At 45.2% G+C, this 19,055-nt stretch overlaps 1 protein-coding gene across 1 annotated transcript in view; it reads left to right on the plus strand.

Annotated features, from left to right (window-relative positions):
- arid1ab (AT-rich interactive domain 1Ab) overlaps positions 1-19,055 on the plus strand; it is a 72,594-nt gene that overhangs the window by 1,934 nt on the left and 51,605 nt on the right. The gene's annotated exons all lie outside the window — the stretch shown is intronic.

Raw genomic sequence — 19,055 nt, forward strand, 5'->3', positions numbered from 1 at the left:
CAAAGTGCAGATTGCCTTTGCTTTGGGATTTGAATTATGGAGGTAAAATGCTGCTGTCAGAGCCAGGAGACAGTTGGTCTTAGGTTGACATGCGAGCCGAGATCTGATTGGCTCCCCCGTCCCTCTGCTCTCGGCCATTTATAATTGCATCTAATGGAAGGCTGCAGAAAAACACCCCCCTCTCTGCCCAGTTCTGTGTTCCTCCACCGTATCAAGAGCTCATTCGTGTATTTGTGCATCTTTTGAAGACTAATATGCATGCATTTATATACTCTCAAAATGACGTTTAATTTTGTATTTTTTTGTATTTATGAATCCATAGACATGTTCTGTAATCGGTATAGAAAAACAAAACAGAAACCACACAATTCACATGGGAATAGGTAATAGCCTACTCATTGGTTGTATTTATTGAACACATTTTGAGAACACATTTTGTTCTGTTCCTCCCACTGCAGTAATTTGCATGATGACTGTATTATGTAGGTCTGTTTGTTTGTTTGTCTGTTTTAACCTTAAGCCTACTTATGTTGAGGCACATCTATGATTGCTAGTAGTTGACCCCTGGCATGCTGTGCACCTGAAGTTCGGCTGTTGCACTGTGTGGACGGCTCGTTCGGTAGGCTGACTCTGGTACAGCAGATGGAGTAGGTGTGGTCATGTGGCCCCATTGTAGAACGGTGTTTTCCACTGGTTCCAGATCAGTGTCGAGGTGACTGTGCCCTAACGTCTCGGGCCACGTGAGACAGTCGGACTGGCTGCACTTGTGTTTACAAGCAGCCAAGGTGTCAGCCAAGTGTCAGCCACAGCTTTTCCTTTCCTTTTTCTTTTTTTCCAGGCAGAAGGTACACAATAGCCTCATTTACTTTCGCATGCAGAGTGTGTAACCATGTCAACACTGCTAACCTACATCCTCCTCTTCAGTGATAACAGCCACATGCAGAGTGGTTTGACACGGTCTGTTCTTACCTTACAGCAATGTGTCATATGTCTCATAGGTACTAGGATAGGTGGACTGTCTTGGTCAACAAACACTTAAATTATTGGCCTCAATTTTGCTTAAACAGAGAACAACCAAATTTAGATGCTGAAAAGAATGAGGTAGATTAAGATGCCTCAATGTATACATATTGTACCCTGATAAACAAATATTTTATTAGGCCATGTGATTTAGGCTGAGAGGCCACTTTGGTTTGAGGAGGATGTTGATTGATTTCCTATGACTTGTACCAAAAGACATTATTGGTTTATATGCTTATTGTAAAAAAGAAAACGATGTGTTTGGGTTTATGTGTTGTGTCCACTGCTTCCTACTAATCAAATATGAGAAAGTGTTAGCATGACAAGTCACGCCGCACGTGGCAACACATTTAGGTGCAGTTTCCCCTACAGGAGGGCTCACTTGTGTTTTACCTCTTGACCCCATGACTTATTGTGTTTTTACCCCTTGATCTTCTAGGAATAAATCTTTTGCCTTTCGAGGCGCCGCGCTACCACCGCTTGTTGCCTCAGACACAGACTGGACTTTACGGTGACCAGCTTCGCCTTATATAGCTTGCAGAGTTGCATTGTTCTCAGCATAGAGGTTGTCAGCAATGTGTATGGATAACGAGAAGTCCACTAATGTCTCCGCTTCAGGTATTCAACAAACACGGCGCTCCTCCCGTCCCAACATGCAACACGGCCTGACAAGCTCTACAGGCACCATCAGTCTCTAACACAACTGTGGAACTCAGTTGATCGCTGCTGTGCTGCATCATGACGGGGTAAACTGTAGGAAATGTAAGCTACAGTAGGCGAGTTCGTATGCTGGCGGCTCCATATGGCAGCGAGAGCTGTTTTGAAAAATGTGAACTTTAAAGGTCCTTACACACCGTGATTTTTTTTATTCCGTGCGATTTAATTCACACGTAAATAATATTTTTCGAACTGGCATCCGGGTAGTGTAGCAGTAGATTATCTGCCTACCAACGCGAGGGGCACAGGTTCGCATCCTCGTGTTACCTCCAGCTTGGTCGGGCGTCCATACAGGCACGATTGTCTGGTGTCTGCGTGTGGGAAGCCGGATTGAGGGTATTTGTCCTGGTCGCTGCACTAGTGCCTCTTCTGGTCGGTCGGTCGGGGCGCCTGTTTGTGGGGACGGGAACTGGTGGGAATAGCGTGATCCTCCCACGTGCTACGTCCTGCCGGTGAAGCGCCCGCTGTCAGGTGAAAAGAAGCGGCTGGCAACTACGTATGTCTCGGAGGAAGCGTGGTGCTAGTCTCAGCTCTCCCCAGATTGGCAGAGGGTGGAGCAGTGACCGGGGCAGCAGGGGGAAAAAGTGGCCACGTACAAGTGGGGAGAAAATCGCGGGGGGGGGGAACATAAAAATGAAAATAAAATAAAAAATTATATTTTTTAAACCTATATTAGTCAATGCAACCGCGCATACTAACGGCGATGTTTTGCCGAGCGTTATTGCGGTGTTAATTTTTTCGGACCAAGGTCGATTTTTCAGAAATAAGCTTCCGATGTGCACACATCTGTGCTGTACAGTCAAAATTCGCATCGCAATTTTGTGCTGTATATTTGCATCGCTCTTGGTGTGTACTAACAGCCTATTGCTCAGATATCCTGCAGCTCAAGTAAACTGCACATAGAACGCTCATGTTTACCTTTACAAAGCCAGCCGGTCTGTGATGCTGTATTATGATAATAAAGGGACCAGAGAGCCAAAAGATCTAACGTTGGTGAGTCCAGCATTATCTGCTGTTTAGGAGTAGGGACGGGACAAATTAGTTTTTAACGATACAAATCGATATTCATTTGAAGGAACTGATATGCATTCATAAATCCCAATATCGACATTTGAAATATAATACCTTTTCCCATGGACCCTGTTAGACTCGTATGGTTTGGTTCTTAGCATAATGAGAACATTAATATTTTTAATAATGCACCAGGTTAGAGGGTTCCTTGTACAATTTACAGCAGTAGTTCTTTGAGAATCTTTCATATCCAAGCAAAATTGGTATTGTATCAGAAATATTGGTATCGAATCGGAAAATCAGCGGCGATTCCCAGTCCTAATCGAAATATTGATACATCGCGATATTTCCTCTTGCGATACATTGTTGATACACTAGTGCCAAATGTCAACATTTTTTATTAAAACACGCAGGCACTGAAATGTGTCCAGGTTTACAGAAAACAAGTTGATTAGGCTTGTGCACTGTTCCCCCCCCCCATTCATTTACCCCCCCTTCCTCCTCCATTAACCTAATTTGGACAGATGGAAAAGATGTTAGTTAGGCATTAGTTGTATTCTTCCTTTAAACATTTAAACTCCAGAACTGTTCTGCTTTCTGGCAGTTTGGCCTTTCTAGCCTGCCGTGCCTCTTCATCGTCCTCCTCCTCATCACTCATTTCTACTGTCCCTCCTTCTTCCACTGCAGCACGTAGACAGCAGCGCTGTTTGCTGTGTCTGTTCCCTCTTTGTTCAACTTGTTGTCTGGTCCAGAGCGGAAGTAGCGGCAGCAGTCGCCGCCATGACAGTTGCGGGCACTTCCGGAACAACGTTGTGGAGTTTTAGAGTCACAATATTGTCTAGCATCTACGCTAACTTAACGTTAGCTATCGTCTTTGGCTTACCTACTGAAAATGGGTGTGTTTTGGGATTCAACCGGATTCATCACATTGACATTGCTAATCCCATGGCCAGAAAACGTCGCCAGTCTCTTTTGAGAAAGTCGCCAGAGGGGTCTAAAAAGTCGCTAAGAAAACGTGTCTCTGGAGTTGTATGCAGACCGAAATGAAAGTGCGAGCGTCCAGCTTTCAGAGTGTGGAGGGAGGGGCTGACTGGCTGGGAGTGAGATGATGAGACGCTTTGCTGACGCACTGTATGCAAATTGGCGTATAGACTGACTAGCGTAACCGCTCAAAACTATCCTCGGTGGTTAAGCGACTGTTGACATCCCTAGTTAGTACACCGCATGCACTTGATTGAGTTGCATCCATCACCTGCAAATCAAAGTGCATTCTGACGCAAGTGGATCCGGCAAAAATAGATCAGATACAGAAAAAGAATGAAGCGGCAGAGACCTTCTGTGCGTGTTCTGTACGGCCTCCGTGCCGTTACTGCAACTCATCAGCACCCGGTGCTGGCAGACATTGCTGTGCTGATTCACGTGTGCATGAGTCTGTGCTGGCACACCCACGGCTTCCATGCCGGACCCCTACCGCACTTGGTGGACATTGGGCATTAGTATTCGACAGGGTTCGTACAATGTCTTGACACTTCGGAAAATAGTCTTGATTTGACATGTTTTCAAGGTTAGGAATCTTAATACTATAATTGGAAAGCTGTCTGTCTGTCTGTTTGTTCAGAGTTGCAAGTTCTTTTTGCCAAATTTGCCAAAACACTTTTCAGGGGTCTGGAATATGCTTGAATTTGAATATACTTCTTGAAAAGTGCTTGATTTCCTTTTTTTGAATATTTTATTTTGAGTTTTTCCAATGTGCCTGCATATACGGTATATGACAAACATGTAAACACAATAAAGAGAAAGTAACAATAAAATCCCTGAGCCCCCTGATGAAGACTTCCATTCCATCAATATTACCCTTTTAAAAGTGCTTGATTTTCAACATAATCTGGCATTTCATGTACACAATCACTCATGTAAAGGAAAAATCTTTCAATACTTCAAATGAAATGATTCCATGGTCATGTTTATTGTCTCCTGGCGTCTCACACAAGACAGAGCAGACAGTGGAGTGGACTGGATACAGAGCAGACAGTGGAGTGGACTGGATACAGAGCAGACAGTGGAGTGGACTGGATACAGAGCAGACAGTGGAGTGGACTGGATACAGAGCAGACAGTGGAGTGGACTGGATACAGAGCAGACAGTGGAGTGGACTGGATACAGAGCAGACAGTGGAGTGGACTGGAGATAGATTCGACATTGGCGACCATCTGCTCTCAGTGCTCTGAAAGTACTTAAAGTGTTTGAATTGTACTCAAAAACGTGTAGGAACCCTGAGTCGCTCTGTCACTTCCCGTAGTTTGAGAAGGGACCAAACTCGAGAGCAGTACCCTAATTTGGGCAGATGGGGTGAATCTGCTACATCTCAATAACTGGGTTTCCATCCACCTCTGGATATTCGCATTTACCCAAAATGCGAATATAAACTTGAATGGAAACACCAGAAATTCGAATAAAGGTCGAAATATCGCATAAATGTTTTTACGCTGGAGGGGGTGGATTTATCAGCGTATCGACAGTAGGAAGATGCGAACTTTTGCAATGGAAACAGATTTTGCGAATTAACGATGACTACCAGATGTGACTTCACTTCCGCTTTATGCTACTCCGGGGGGAAATGGTGGCGATTAGCGCCAGGCAGTCTGAATGAAATTGAATGTAACGTTCCCAATTCTATGTATTAAATTCTAAAAAACGACCCTCAATATTTGGGAAGGCTAAGCCACACAACTAGTTCGTTATAATCTAACATCATGCTTTGAAGGCGACTTTACGACGATGACGATGACGGTGATGACTCAATCAAAGCAGGTCTCCGCTGATAGAGATCTCTTAGAGGCACACAGGCATGTTACGCCTCCTCCTGACGAGAAGCGCCACCGACTGCTCAACCTGCCGACTCCCAAAACTCGCTAAACAAAACTGAATGGAAACATGCATAAATTTGCATTTTATTTTGCGGATTTTCACAAAATTCGCTTGAATTATGCGATACATTTGGATGGAAACCCAGTTAATGAGTGGGGAGTAGATGCTGTTCTCTCATCAGTGTCCTGTTTTCAGCCTCGTTTATTATGGAGACTTCTGACATGGCCACATCTATAATACAGTAGTGACTTACCTTCTCATTTTATGACATATTTTCAACGACATTGACACATATTTAAGATGTTTTTAATTGTATACATTTAGTTTTTTATACCATCATTTCATCTCTAAAGAAATTAGCTCGGAAATGTTGGGGCATTTTCTGTCGCCTTCTCTGAGAATCACAGCTGTCAGTGCTTGTGAATATGGACGAGTCCCAAGAACACGAAGATTGAACAAGTGTCTCGAGATGTAGTGATACTTTCTTTGCACCGCTCTCATCTCTGTCCTTTTTTGGTTGTGTGGTGGACAGAGTGAAGCCCAAAACTTCAATAGTTGAGATGTGGACTTGGAGAGAGTAACAAGCGGCAGTAGGACTGGACGATATTATAGTTGTAATCAATATCATGCTAATCATAAGGATTTTTCTCTTATCAATAATATATCACGATATGGTTAATGTATGCAAAATCACATAAAATAATCAAATTAATGTTTATCTCATTCAAGCAAATGGTAATGTTAGGTGTGATTTCAAACAAAACACGCTAGAAACAGAGCGTGCTCCTTTCTAGCCTGCCGTGCCTCGTCTGCCTTCGCTGCCTCCTCTTCATCGCTCATTTCTCCCGTACCTCGTTGGTTTTCCCTCGACGTCTCACGGGTGACGCATCTCGCCCGGCCTCGCCCTCTACGCGGGCTCGCATACACAGCTCGGCTGCTGCGCAGCCTCGCCCGCAGCTCGGCTGCTACACGGCCTCGCCTGCTCAACTGGCCTACGGTTGAGCAGTTGTGCGCCATGCCATGCTGCCATCCCGCTCTCCAATTATAGGGCGGTGAGATATTCGAATAGTATTCCTACCATACCTCATTTTATGACTTTTATTGTGTTTTTTAGTCAAAGTTGCTTGTCATCATCAATTTAGGCTGCAGAAATGTGTGTGACATGCAAAATATCTTCATATTATCATGAGTAGAAATATCGCATGCTCATTTCTAGCATGCCTCGCATGCTTCGCGCGCTCACCTGCTCCACAGCAATTGTGCAGAACCACCGGCCTTATTATATTAGTGAGATATGATCCCACTGAAAGACGATAAACGATAATATTGAATTATCGCCCAGCCTAGCGGCTATTGTCTTTGCAGTAGCATCTATACTTTTAAGAAAACATGAATGTACTACTGTCACTTTTCTTGAATTTATGGCTGTAGTGATAGTAGGTGAGAGGCTATGCTAGTAGTGACAGCATTGCATTTACAATTGTCCCAAAGCCAAGTATCTTATTTATTTGATGTATTTCAAATGCAAGTTTCACACACAGTGTATCCACTTGCTGTTTTTTTCCACCCATATTAAGCTATCACAAAGTCTATTTGCCATTAAAGTGCTATTACACATGTTTAAGACTAGTGAACAAATGTCACCTGATCAGAGTATTTTGGAGCTAAGCTTTTGTTTTGTGTTAATATTCTCTCGCACCCGTCGGCATATCCTCTCTTTCACTGGAGTAAAAAGAGCATCTAGCCTAACAACACCTTGACACTCTTTGGTCACTAGATTGCCAGCGATGCAGCTTTTTCATGTGGAGTGATGCACTTTTCAATGAGCTAATAAGCAGCTCCTTGCTCAAGGGGCCCTGGCTCAGTCTTCCTCTAGGGGAAGAAGTGGAGGAGGAGGAGGAGGAGGAGGAGGAGTGTCTGGGAAAGTTGTGTTAATTGGACATTTTGGTAGCGGAGAATACTGAAGTGGTATAAATTATATTTGTGGAGGTGGCGAAGGGCAGCTTAAAAATCTCAGTGTGACTGAATTGGGAAGAATCAGAATGGCTTTATTTTGCAGTTAAAGAAAGTAAATGTACAGGAGTTTGTCTTGGTGACACAGTGGCGCCGGTTGAATATTGATGACTAACACAGATGACGGCACAATGGAGGACAGGACCTCACTCAGGGCAAAGGGACAGAAAGACTAAACAACAGAGCAATTTCCAGTGCCGGAGGATCATTTTAGGTCAGTAACATTAAAACATGAACTGTTTGAAATAGACGCACAGGCCGGACGCGTTGCAGTAAGGCAGTGAGATGTGTACACGCTGTTTAGTAAGAGAACGTATGTTTCTGTGTGTGTGTGTGTGTGTGTGTGTGTGTGTGTGTGCGCGCGCAAGCACACACACGTGTCTGACTGTGTGTTTGAAGTTTCTGATGTGGCAGCCAGTTGACCAAAGTTCAGCTAAGAGAGCGTCAGTTCGCAGGCTTCAGCCTATTTCCACTGCACAAGAGCCATGCTGAGTGCTGATGGCTGGTGTTTCTGCAGAGTTTTGTCAAATGCTTCAATTTCAACCCTAACCCCATTAACAGCAGCACACTTTTAATTGGTGCATATTGCTGTTCATGATGATATAGGTCATTTTTATGGCAGCATTCACCTGACCTGGGTCACCTGCTAAGATTAATGAATGGGTTAATTGAGTGGCAGTTGATCACTGATACCTGGAAGCTGACCACAGTACAACCACAGTCTGATCTTGCTGGCCACTGAGCAGCTCCGCTGGAGCGGTTGGGGTGCAGGGCCTTGCTCAAGGGCACCTCAGTGCCCTTATGGGATTTCATCGTGGCTTTGGCACAAACAAGTGGATTATAGTGGGGTTGTTTTCGGTGTATAATGCCACGTGTTTCCCACTGCTACAAAGCCATCGGAGAGCCGACTCTTTCCAAATTGAGTTTGAATGAAGCCATAATCAGAAGACACTTTTTTATTTATATTTTTGCCGTTTGAAAACATAACAGAAACCTCGGGTGTTGTTTAATTGACTGTTGCTAATAGATGCACGACACGAGCTCTGCCACTGCCATACATAACGAGGCGAGCCCCAGCGCAGGTTGCACTGTAGCTTAACAAATCAACACTTTCACCAAGGCATTATTGTGTCACAAACTCTCACAAGTGATGAAGATGGAATATATTTCCCAGTTAACAGAGCAAGTTTCTTGCCCGGCGCTGTGTTGTGATTCAAAAGTAAAACTAATTAAAGCATTACACAGGCCGCTGCCCTCTCGTTTAGCGCGCTGGAGATGCGCCGTGTGTCAGATTTCTGTGATGATGTTACACTGGGGATCTATCTTGTTGTGGCAGCAGGTCCCAGGCTCTGGAGATTTAAATATTTGTTCCATCATCCAATGTCTGTTCTGTCAGATTTGAAATGATTAAGAAGGGAAAACTTGAGCACATCAGTAGACATTGGGTTAATGGAGACCTAATTGTTGACCTTAATTATTGTCTTGATTACTCAATTTACTCAAAAGACGGTCTATGTTAGAAAATGGTGAAAAATGACGATCAGTGTTTCCCAAAGCCCAAGATGACGTTCTCAAATGTCTTGTTTTGTCCTCAACCCATAGATATTCAGTTTACTGTCAGAGGAGTAAATATCACATTTAAGAAGCTGTAATCAGATAATTTTGACTTTTTTTTTTAAATCGATTATTCCACTGTTGTTCTATGATTGGCAACTGAGCCCACACTCTCTGAACGGTCCTGATGCTGCCAACACCACGTGTCTTATGCTCCGAGCAGGTGAAAACAAAACATAAGGAATACATTCCAGCTGCTGTGTGGAGGCTGTCTGTCTCGCTGAGTCGTGGAGGAGAGATGGACCGTGCATTCAGAGAGGAAGTTCACTCTGGGCTCGTTTAGTCTGCACTGCTGAGTAATGATTCTCCACAGGCCACACGGACAGCATGCTGCCTCCCGGCGCTGTGCGCGTGTGCGTGCGTGACGTGTCTGTGTGTGTGTCTGTGTGTGCGCGCGTGTGTGACTGGATGGTCTATGTGTATGGGGGAGAAACGGTGTCAGTGATACCCAGGGGAAGGAGGGTGGGGGGGGGGGGGGGGGTGTTTTGTGAATGATCTTCGTCTGCCCCTGACAGCTGTGTGTATTTGTGTATAAAGTGCGCCACTCAGTTACTTGGTGGTAGTAAGGGGGGTTGGGGGTTATCCCTGCCGCCTCAGGAGCCTGTCTGACCTGCCCATACTCTACGTGCCACCAGCCATCCGTCTTTCTTTAGCAACGGCGACCTTTTTTCACCATGTTCCCACGTTCATGGAAAACCTGGAAACGTCATGGAATTTCAAAATCCCGTTTTCCAGTCCTGGAAAAGTCATGGAATTAGTCAAATCATGCAAGTCATGGAATTTTCTTGTGTGTTTGTGTGTTTTGTGTTTGTAATAATTACTACATGGGACAAATAGGACAGGACACACCTCTTTATATTGGATTTGAGGGCTTCTTGTATTTTATATTCATATTTGATATATCCAACATAAAGATGTGTGTCCTATTTGTCCCCTGGAGTAATAATTTCTGGTATCAATTCACAGCCACTGCCTATAATGGAACGAGTGTTAACGTTAAGAGAAGACACAGCCATAAGTGCAGTTATTGCAGAATTAGACTCAATAACAACAACATTTAAACAAGAACAGGAGCATGCACCAGCAGAGTTTCTCGGACGTTTTCGCCGTTCTTCCGAGTGGATTTGGATTGAATTTGGAGACACTGATTGGCCAAAGAAGTTGTTTGTCAACTCCCACCCACTGAAATCCATGTCGACGGCTTGGAGTTCAGACTGATACGTAGAGTGACGTATGTTTTGAGTTTGATTCCTGCCCTGCTGTTGAATATGAATGTGTGTGTTATTGTAATAACACAAGCAGACAGTTTTGCACATTGAAAATACATGGGGTAAAAACAAGTTCCCCCATGGACAAATGTCAAACTTGGGCTATTGTATTGGGGTGTGCCGCACTGTAAGGGTACATTCATTTCTTTTGACATTTACCTTTTTAAAATGCTCCAGATTAGCATAGTAATATCCCTCTCTGCGCCTGTGTGAGGCTACAGACTTCATTTACATGACGTATGCTGTGTGTTTTATGGAGGAAAGCAGTTAACCTTTAAATGGGTGCAGTTGTTGATGGTGGAAGGTAGAGACTGATGCTGCATCCCAGCTCTTACACAGCGCGCTCACCTTTGCTCTCTGCAAAGAGGGGGGAAAAAAAGACGATGGTTCACATGAGGTGGAAATAAAAAGTGGACGTAGGCACACGAGGACTTGGCTTTCTTTTGTATGTGGAACTCAATCATGACGTGTGTTGTTGTGGATCGTGCCCTCCAGTGAAATCATTGCTCTCTGTTTTGCCTAACGTGTCTGGCACCGCGCCAGCCTCCTTTTAAGGCCAATAAATCCAAAGTTGTGGAGTGCATCCAGAGCAAGGCTTGGCGAGGAAGTCTGAGTCTGAGCAGACTAAACTAATCTTTCCAAACCAGGGAAGTAAACAAGACACAGATCGTGAATTAAATACCAGCCTCAGTTTTGATTCTAGACCGCAACAGAAATAACAGCATGGGGGCCTCAAATAATGCAATACCGTTACCAGTACACATTGCAAGACCACTAACATCACTGAGTGATCTTTTTCTAATCTTTTCTACTTGGAGCTACTCATCATATTATAACCTCATTACGAAGTATTTTTCAGCTCACCTGTCAAGGGCTGGTAAACAAAGTACCGTAAATACTTTGACCTACCAAATAATAATTTCTACATTCCTAATAATTGGTAAGAGTGACGCTACCACTCTATGTAACAGGCAGCCAATCAGCAGCCTTTTTCATACAGAGCCATTGTTTCCTTGGATTTTGATTGGTTCGCGGACAGAGAGAGAGTACGGTGTGCAGCAGGGACAAAGTTTGAGACCTGGCAAAGACCAAAGAATATTAGAGATGCTGCGATCGAGATTTTTCAATTCCGATCCGATTTCGATATTTTAGCTCAAAACCGATCCGATTCCGATCAAATTTCGATACCCGATTCGATACCGATTTCGATCCGATACCGATACAGCACATATTTAAGTCTCTCTATGCTGTCTGATAGCTAGCAGGCAACAAACATTTTTAGGGTTAGGTATGTATGTGTGTGCTTTGGTAATATAGTATGTAAACGATTTAGTTCATCTAATTCATTTGATGTAAAACTAAAACATAACAATCAAATTAGGGCTGGGCGAGATGGATGATTTAATATTCCATAGCTCTGACCTAAGCAAATCTGACATCACTATTGTGATATAATATTTTTTTTTGTAAAGTGTATCACTCAATAGTCAATACAAAAAATAATGGCTTTTATAGAACCGAAAGCCTAGCTGCTTAGTCTGCAGATAAAACATAAAAAATTACATTTAGACTCTTGGCATGACGGCAACATATAAGCGGTCTGAATTTTGCATGGGGCCAGTTCTATAGTGAGGCATGGAAAGCCTCACTATACGCCATCATATCTGTGTCGTTTCACTTTTGACTGAAAAATGATGCCTGTAGTCTAGATTAAAGAAAATACATGTATGTGATGTTGACAATTATGTAGGCTATGCGCATTCGTTTTCCTTATAGATCATGAGTGCTCCGCAGCTAGCTACGTTAGCTTGCATGTAACGTTTAGCGTTAGTTGATTTTGGAGATACAAACCCTGGACGTTTCATTTTGAGTAGGCTAATGCATGAGGTTCTCTATGGTTTACGCCAGCTCTGGGAGTATGAAATGCTTTAAATGCGGGGGTTTTGGTCACAACAAGCTTGTGGAGCGCTGCCCTGCAACTAGATAGCCTAACCAGCTAGCTAACGTTAGCCATCATCACAACAAACGTTAACGCCAAAACAAATCCGCTGCCTCATCCCCACGTTTGGTTTAGCGTAACGCCAGCTCAGACTTTCCCCTAATCTCAGAAACCTTGTGGGACATGTATTGCAAATTGCAATAGTGGTTGTTTTGTTATAATTTGAAACTGTCAAACTGGTGCGGACGCGTGATTTCTAATCGCACATAGGTTAAGGACGGGTGTGTCTGACGTTTTGGCCCTGGCCATCCTAGGCTCAACGCGGCCTCTGTGCTGCTACTGCTGCTGCTGCTGCATGCTGGATAGAAATCCTGGAGCGGAGTCATGGAATGGAGTGCTTATATCGGAGCCTTGGATCGGTCATTTTCGCTGGAATCCGATCCGATCCGATCCATGTTTTTTGGCTGATATCGCGCCGATATCCGATCACATGATCGGATCGCAGCATCTCTAAAGAATATATAGCCTGTTATTTCAAGAGGTTTCTGGCCTGTATGGTAGGTGACACCATTTTTTTCGCCAAAGACAAATTAGCTGGTATTTGGTACTTGGTGTTAATCTTGGACATTGTTATATACTGTTATACATAGAGGTGTGGTGATATGGCTTTTGAAAAAGCAGTAACCACTGTTGGCTAGGTCCTCCCGTTGACCTGAAGATTTGCATGGCTGCACCCGAGTGCAACTGTTTTCTCAATGGAGACAGTGCAACTTAACAGTCCCAACGGTTTTACCAGTCCAATTCAGTCCATCACTCAATTTGTTTTTTAACCAAGGACCAAAGCACTTAGAGGCTGGAATCAGTCATGACTACAACCTAAAAACAAAACTCTATTCCAAAAAAAGGTCTCTTTGGAAGCTGAGGAGTGCAGTGCTTTGCTATGGTCAGCACTGAACTTAATATTCCATTTTAAATGAACCATTCTCAGTAGACTATTCATTTTATGACTAAGCATTTCCCCCCCCCTGACCAAGTGTGTTTGGAGGTGTGTGTGTGTGTGACGTCGGTGACTCGGTGTCAGAGCTGTGACTGTAGCCATGAGGCAGGCGCTGACCCAGCCAGGTCCCTAAGTGGCTTCTCTCATTCAGTAGCCAGGGTATTTTTGGCATGGTAGTGACTGACACACTTCTCCTAATGGGTCGTCCAGGGTGCCAGTGGTCAGCTTGAATAAGCATCCCTTCTCGGCGGTGCAAGCCGAGCACCCGGCAACGTGACATAACTGGCCGCCGACACCGGCGGAGGAGTCGCCGGCCCGTTACGCATCAAGTCGCTTATCCCAGACAACGCTTTCTTCCTAAGCCCTAGTGTAGTGCTCATGTGATCTGAGCGGGGTTCCTAAAGCTGCCACTCTCACGCTACACTTAAAACAAGGCCGTGGTGTGGTGGTGGTGGGACGTGGTGATGAGGTGCTTTCTCTTTGCCAAGGGGATTTTAATAAACGAGGTTCAACCATTCCACGCACATTCTGACTGTTCAATATTTCATATCATTTCAGAATGTCGACTGGGTTACATCTTGTAGAAATGATTAAACATGACACCCCATGTAAACGAGTAAGAAGTGAAGCATGGGAGGCAGGCCATTCGCTCGGCCAAACCACAATTTGACAGTATGTCGTCTTCGTCCGGAAATGTTTTTCCCGACTCCAACATGGTCCGTTAGAAGAAGAAAGCTAGAGACTTTCCAGACTTTTCAGCATTTGGTTTGTCTTCACCGCAGTGGTAGAAGGTAAAAATTGGGTGACTTCAACTTTTGTTGCATCTGTATGTGCGTTAGGCAACGCTTAACGGCAGTGCCGGTTGAATTTAGCATTGTCCTACTATTGAAAATGTTGAACAACATCTGGTTTTCTGTTGACTGTGCACATCACCACGATGTGAATACAGCATTAGAGACACTGTACCCACCCCCTGCTCGCAACCTGTCAAAACATCTGCCTCGCCTCAGTCCCGGGAATCTGTGGCTGTCACCTGGAAAAATCCGTTTGGCCCGACATGTTGACAGCCATCAGTCAGAGAATGATGTTCAGTCTCTTGTATCTCTGACCCCAACATCACACTGGCAGTCCAGTCGTGCAGCGGCCCGGACGGCCACGGCAAGCTGCTCTGCTCCGCCTCACAGCACATTGTTGTCACTGTGGAGAACAGTGGGTCAGCCAGGAGGAGGCTGCTGGGAACCGGCTAGCATTGTGCGTTTCAAAGCTGCATGGGTATTCACTGGGAACTGTCCACTCATGTGTGCTGTGTGCCAACATCAAATTGGTTTTTAAATTGGTCTTCAAGTCAGTTGCAGGCAGCATTTCAGGGTTTCCCCAATAGAAGTTGTTAGGCCCGGCGGCAAATCTCCACGGGGGCACAGCGTGGCCCAGCGACAGACTGATGGCAGCATTAAGGTAGGCTCCTGTAGTTTCTGTGATAACACAATCACAGAGGGAATCGCCGAATTGAGAACTTAAAAAAGCTATAACAGATTTCATAGGGCAACATTTTGGACAAACCCCCCCCACCAGATATTAAGGCCTGGGCCTGCAAAAACCCTTCACATGGTAAACATCTGATATTTTCATTTTTTTGATTTTCCATCCAACTAGAAACTCTCCCCTATGTATAGCTTTTTGAATGACTGAGATAGCTCTCTCATAAAGTTGCATTTTAATCTGTTATCATCATCATCATTCGTAAGATTGCCAAAGTGGCGTCTGACTGTCTTTCTGTCTGTCTGCATTCTGGGTCCCACATTGTGAGATTTGTGATGATTTTGGTCAGTAATGATGTCCCTGATGATGTCACAATGTCTATGACATCATCAGTGATGGTCACTCAAGCAGTGATGCCAAGTTGGGCAATTGTGCGCTGCGCATGCCAATAGAGCAGGCGAGGCCATGTGGCAGCCGAGCTGCGGGCAAGGCCGCGCAGCGGGCGAGCTGTGTATGCCTGCAGTGTGGGCGAGGCCGCACAGCGGGGGAGCCTAGGAATCGACAACATTTTGTTTTCTCCAGAGGCATTCCACTGAGGAGAGAGGAACAAACACACAGCACTGAAAACAACATAGACGTTGTCACTTAACAGCAGTGGTTCACAACCTTTTTTGTCATATGTACCCCGTGAGCTGTTTGCCATGCCAATAGTACCGCCTCACTCATGCGTGTTCTTTGAAGAAAAAACTGTTTTTTCTATTTTTTTCTATACAAAATATATTTTTCACTGAACTGCCGGTGTTTTGTCTTGGCCTATTTTTTTTACTTTGGTCACCAGGCTCCCCTAAACTTGGATCCGGAGCGACAGCAAAGCCATGCATTCAAAGAGTTACTCTGTGAGGAAGTGTTGTCATTAACCTTTGCATCCACCTGCCCTGTCAACTTCAGTTGGTGATTTCCTATGTTTCCCACAATGCCTTTTGCTCAATCTGCATATTGCATTCTGGTCTATTGAGACCACTGTGGACGGAGGGGATTGGTCTCTCTGCCTCTTCTTCGATGGATTTCTCATCAGTGCAAAACGGCAGCTCTAGAAATACTCTTTGATTCTGAGGAGCTGCGGACGCTAAAACCTGATATTTATCTGATGGCTAAAACAAGATGGCTGAAACATTTTCTGCTATCATACGCCATTGTAGCTGCGCAGGAACTATCTCAACATAACGTCACATCATCGTCTGTTTGGCCACTGGCCAGTTATCCAGAGCAATAAGACAAATACTCCAAATAACAACATGGATACAGAAATGCAATGTACAGCACCAGTAGCTGTTTTAAGTGTTTCAGTGACGGGGGGCTTTTCCTTCTTTCCTTCACTCTGCTCACACCAACCCTCACCTCACAGTGGTGGAAAGTAGCCATTTTTTTAATTCTCGTCGTTGTTGTTGTTGTTTTGCTGTAACCTCAAATAGCCCCAGAATACTTTGTTTTCATCTTTCTCTCGAGACGCGAAAGCTGAGTTTGTCATCTGTGCGTGTGAGTCGCCCTCTTCCTCTCCTCCCTGTAAATCTTTTGAATTCTGTGGAACAGCTGGGTGAACATCTGGGGTGAGTAGGGTGCTGTTGCATCTCCTCGGTCTGGATGATGGCACCAGCAGGCCAGCCCCCCTCCTCTCCTCTCATACCCCTCCTCTCCTCTGGATGATGGCACCAGCAGGCCAGCCCCCCTCCTCTCCTCTCATACCCCTCCTCTCCTCTGGATGATGGCACCAGCAGGCCAGCCCCCCTCCTCTCCTCTCATACCCCTCCTCTCCTCTGGATGATGGCACCAGCAGGCCAGCCCCCCTCCTCTCCTCTCATACCCCTCCTCTCCTCTGGATGATGGCACCAGCAGGCCAGCCCCCCTCCTCTCCTCTCATACACCCTCCTTGCTTCTTTGCAGTCATGCAGCGGTCACCTACATATCGGAACCTCTAAGGCTGATATGGTGGGAAGGCAGACTAATTGCATAATTGAGAACATTACTTTTCAATCCCCCCCCCCCCCCCCCCAGCTTCTTGTTTATTTTAGCACTTACCTGCATGGATCTTTCCCCGGCTCCTCGTTCCAACCAATTAGCCACACTTTACCTAAATTATAATATGGTAACAAATAATGTTGTTTTTGTTTTTGTTTTTGTTTGAACCTAAAAGGCCATTTGGAGAAGAAATTTGGGCTGCCAAGATTGTTTTCATTGCCTGTGGTTGTGCTGAAAGCACGCTGCCTGCCTGTGGCCCGCGTGTTTGAAGCAGCGTGTTTTGATGGTCATTCTTTATGGAGAAGGGGAATACTCATACTCTGTGATGACAACACAGGGGGATTGAAGAAAGTTTCAAACATTTGTGAAAATGTCTTTAATAAAGGTGCACAGTTATGAAAAATATATCGGCTATCGGCCAAATTGTTATTTTAAACATCGGTATTGTTGTCCCAGAATTTTGCAATCGGTGCATCCCTATATGAATTCCCGTATGGAAATTGTGAGTGAAAAAGGGGAATGAGGAACACACTCTCCTCCCCTCCACAACTACTATGTGCTGCAGTGGAGCTGCTCATTGGTAGGAGACTGTGGCTGACTGTACTGGGCAGCTCCCAGTTTGAATGCGTGTTAACTGTGAATGTGAAGCAAAGAGCGCACGATAAGTTAAACAGAGGTTTATCATGCCTGGGCAGTGGGCAATATATCGGTATTACATCCATATATTGTGATATGAGAGTACTGTAGACATGGTCTTAGATTTTGGATATCGTAATATCGTGAATCGTGATATGTTATAAGTGTTTTCCTGGTTTTAATGGCTGCATTACAGTAAAGAGATGTCATTTTCTGGACTTACTAGACTGTTCTGTTCTATTATTTGCCTTTACCCACCACTTATAATTATATCCACAGACTTTAACGATGATTATTTACCAAAAATCTGTACATATTTTGTGAAAGCACCAATACTCATCTCTACAATATTGGCCCAATATCGATATTGAGGTATCAAGTAGTCTTGACATCTCACATGTGGCTTCTGACTTACAACTGAACATTTTGCCCACTTCATAGAAAATACAGATATATATATATATATATATATATATATCGTGTATCGCTATTCAGCCTAAAAATAGCGAGATATGTTCCTCTTTTTGGGTCCATGGCCAGGCCCAGCCCGATGAAGGTTAGTAAATGGCAAAAGTAAGAGTGAAGTTAGATGGTACCTGCCCCCTGTTTGACATGTGATGAATGCGACTCCACCGCCATATGAGGCCGGCGTGTGTGTGTGAGCGCCGGCGTGCGCGCTGAAGGGCTTTACTGCAGAACAATGGTGTGTGTGCCTCGCCGAGGCCATGTGGCCGTGTGGCCGATTAAATTAGCAGCAGTTGTTTATCGTCTGTCCCCCCAGTCCATCTGCTCCCCTCGGCCCAGTAGGCTCCATCTCCGCTATCAGGCACAGCTCCAACCCCCTCCTCCCTCCCCCTGTCCCTGTCCCCGCGTCTCTCTCCCCTGTCCCTGTCCCCGCGTCTCTCTCGCACACACCGTTTTGAATACTAGTTACATATAACACACTCTCCACCCTGTCCCCGTGCCCACGTCTCTCTCCCCTGTCCCTGCGTCTCTCTGCCCTGTCCCTGTGTCTCTCTCCCCTGTCCCTGTCCCCACGTCTCTCTCGCACACACCGTTTTGAATACTAGTTACATATCACACACCCCAACCTGTCCCTGTTCCTCTCTCTCCTGTCCTTGTTTCTCTCTCCCCTGTCCCTGTCTCTGCGTCTCTCTTCCCTGTCCCCGCGTCTCTGTCCCTGTCCCCGCGTCTTTCTCCCTGTCCCCGCGTCTCTCTCCCCTGTCCCTGTCCCCACGTCTCTCTCGCACACACCGTTTTGAATACTAGTTACATATCACACACCCCAACCTGTCCCTGTTCCTCTCTCTCCTGTCCTTGTTTCTCTCTCCCCTGTCCCTGTCTCTGCGTCTCTGTCCCTGTCCCCTTGTCTCTCTCGCGCACACCGTTTTGAATACGAGTTACATATCACACACCCCACCCTGCATCAGTCCCCACCACCACGCTTCCTTCCGCCAGCGGCCCAGTCATGAGACAA

This window comes from Poromitra crassiceps, assembly GCF_964638095.1.
Source record: "Poromitra crassiceps genome assembly, chromosome: 11".
Taxonomy (NCBI): domain Eukaryota; kingdom Metazoa; phylum Chordata; class Actinopteri; order Beryciformes; family Melamphaidae; genus Poromitra; species Poromitra crassiceps.